The following is a 2,797-nucleotide window of genomic DNA, read 5'->3' on the forward strand; positions in this document are numbered from 1 at the left end:
CTGCTAGAGAGTTGCTCTCTCTCGGCCGGGGACGGGAGAGCGCCGAGCGGCCCCCGTGACGTGGAGGGGAAGGAGGAGCGCCTCCGCCGCGCTCCCGCAGCGGGAGCTCCCGCCCCTGCACTCGGGGGTCCAGGCTTCGCGCTCGAGACAAAGTTCCCAGGCGCGCGCGGCGCGCTCCGCTCTCTGCCGCTGCCCTGAGCGTCAGCCAGGTTCGGTTCCCTCCCCACATTAAACAGCAAGAAAGTCGAGGTCTGGAGAGCTAAGTGACTTGCCCAGAGATGCTCAGGGGGCGGTGACAAAGCAAACACATCTGCGACTCCTTGCTTTTCCCTCTGCGAGGCTCCGGTCCTGCAGGAATCGCCTCGCTCTCATTGGTAAGACCAGGATAGTGTCCCACGCAGCCTGGAGAAATATCATCTAGGAGCAGCGTGGGAAGGGGGAGCTGTATGTCCAATAGTACGAAGTTGTGTTTCAGTCTGTGCCTACATTTCAAATAGACATTCTAAAGCTTCCTCTCTACCCTCAAGCGGGGGTGAAGGTGGCGGGCCGTGCCGGCGCGGCATCCGGTCCCAATTCTGCTCACCCAATAATTGCCTGAAAGCAAGCACACGCCTACTTAACCAACAGGGCAATATCTACGCCTCAGCCTTGGTAGCGGGCTCTTGGGACTATACTAACTGTGAAGTGGATGCCCTACGCTGTGCTTGTAATTCCCGACCTTCCAGACGTCTCCCGTGGCGCTCCAAGTCCTTGGGGGCCAGAGGGTCCTGGGCCCCGCTTTACAGTCAGGGGATGCACCGGGGAAGTCAATCCCAGCCGGTTTCTTCCTTCCGTCCTCAGTCAACTCATGCTGACTGAGAGAGCCTGCTGTATGCCAGATGCGTCGGTGAGGAGCCAGATAGGACCAGGTAAAACGGGTTAGGCCTTGAGACCCAGGGAATCCCAACGAGGGAGCGCTGCATGGGACCCCATATCCTTTACTCCCAGGATCTGGAGTCTGCCCACAGTAATAGAGACTCTGAGACCGCCCTGCCTTTAAAAAAATCCCTTGTGTTCGGGAAAGCAAGTATTTTAATATCCACCTTGCAGACTTATTTTCAAGCAAATGACCAGCTTTGCATTCATCTCCTTCTCTCTAGTGCGACCTCCTCTTTCTGGAAGAGTCATTAAAGGTCACATTATTAACCCTTCTGGTCTCCCTCATGATGATGATGATGATAAAAACAACTCAGGCTTCTATTATCCACTGTGAGCACTGTTCTAAGCAGTTTATGCAGATTCATCTTTCAATCCTCACAACTTTATGAGGGAGATGCCATTTCTATTCTGATTTTACAGAGGACCAGAGGGAGGTAAGTGAGGTGTAATAACGTACCTGTAAGGGACAGAGCCAGAACTCAGACCCGGGTGGTCTATCTCAGTGTCCATGCCATTAACAGCTGAGGAAATGGAGGCTTCCAGGGCTGGAATCCAAATGGTCCACCAGCCATCATCAGCCTGGCTCACAGCATAGATTCCAGTTACCTAAGCAAGGGGTGCTATGAAATCCATACACACACAATTCCTCCCAAATTGGTCAATTTAAAAATTTGAATATATCATATCATAAAGTAGTTGTCCATTCACTTACTTGCTCCCCTGTTTCCAACTCCCAGATCAACCTTTTTGTCATAAAGCAAACTGTTTCTATGATGGGACCTTAAAAAAATACCTTTACCATAAAGTTTGTAAATTTTGTTGTTTTTTTTTTTTTCTACTCAGACCATATTCAGCTCATTCCCTGTCTTCTTCAGTTAGTTACTCTCTTCCCTTAAAACCTTGCTCTGATCAGCATCCCAGGTCTTCAGAAAGGATGCCTCTAGGCTGGCTGGTGGCCCCCTAAGGCCTCTGCTACACTCTACAGTGTGCTTAGCATCCCCAGGGTATTAGTTTCCCAGGGCTGCCTAACAAATTACCACAAACTGGGTGACTTAAAACAGCAGAAATTTATTCTTTCACAATTTGGAGGCTAAAAGCCTGAAATCAAGGCATTGGCAAGGCTGTGATCCCTCTGAAGGATCTAGGAAAGAATCCTTCTCTGCCTCATCCTAGCTTCTGGTGGTTGCTGGCAATCCTTGGCATTCCTTGGCTTATAGCTGCATCACTCCAATCTCTGCCCTGTCATTACATGAGCTTCTTTTCCTGTGTCTCCTCTGTGTCCAAATTTCTCGCTTCTTTAAGGACACCAGGCATTGGATTTAGGGTCACTTAAGTCGAGTATGACCTCATCTTAATTGATTACAATACATATGCAAAGACATGAACTTTGAAGGGGACACTAGTCAACCCAGTACAATCCCCAAAAGTCATCATCAATGAAAATGTATTGCTTGAGCTAAGGACGCAAAGAGGCATAAATCACAGACCTTGCCCTCAAAGAAAGACACTGTAGTTACAGAGGTAGTCCCTGCACTCGGAACATAAATCACCAACAAGATAGGGGATGCTTAGAGTCAACTGACTGGGGCCAAATGGCAGCCATGCCAGAGGAATTCAGCCAAGGGGACACAGTCACTGAGGACACCACTAAAAGATTTCACTCCGAGTGGCGGGGTGGGCGGTGGTGAGTTCCAAGTAGATCCTTGAAGGAAAAGTAGGAAAAGCAAAGATAAGTAAGGAGGCCTTATCAAAAGCACAGCTCCAAGGGGGAAGGTGTGCCTGGCAGAATCTTACTTCTGAAGTTTCGCTGTAGAAATGAGAGGCTGAAAGGATGTAAATAACTACCATATGGAGTAGAAGAACATGGTGAATTACTTTG

The sequence above is a fragment of the Eschrichtius robustus genome, chromosome 2 (assembly GCF_028021215.1).
Source record: "Eschrichtius robustus isolate mEscRob2 chromosome 2, mEscRob2.pri, whole genome shotgun sequence".
Classification (NCBI taxonomy): domain Eukaryota; kingdom Metazoa; phylum Chordata; class Mammalia; order Artiodactyla; family Eschrichtiidae; genus Eschrichtius; species Eschrichtius robustus.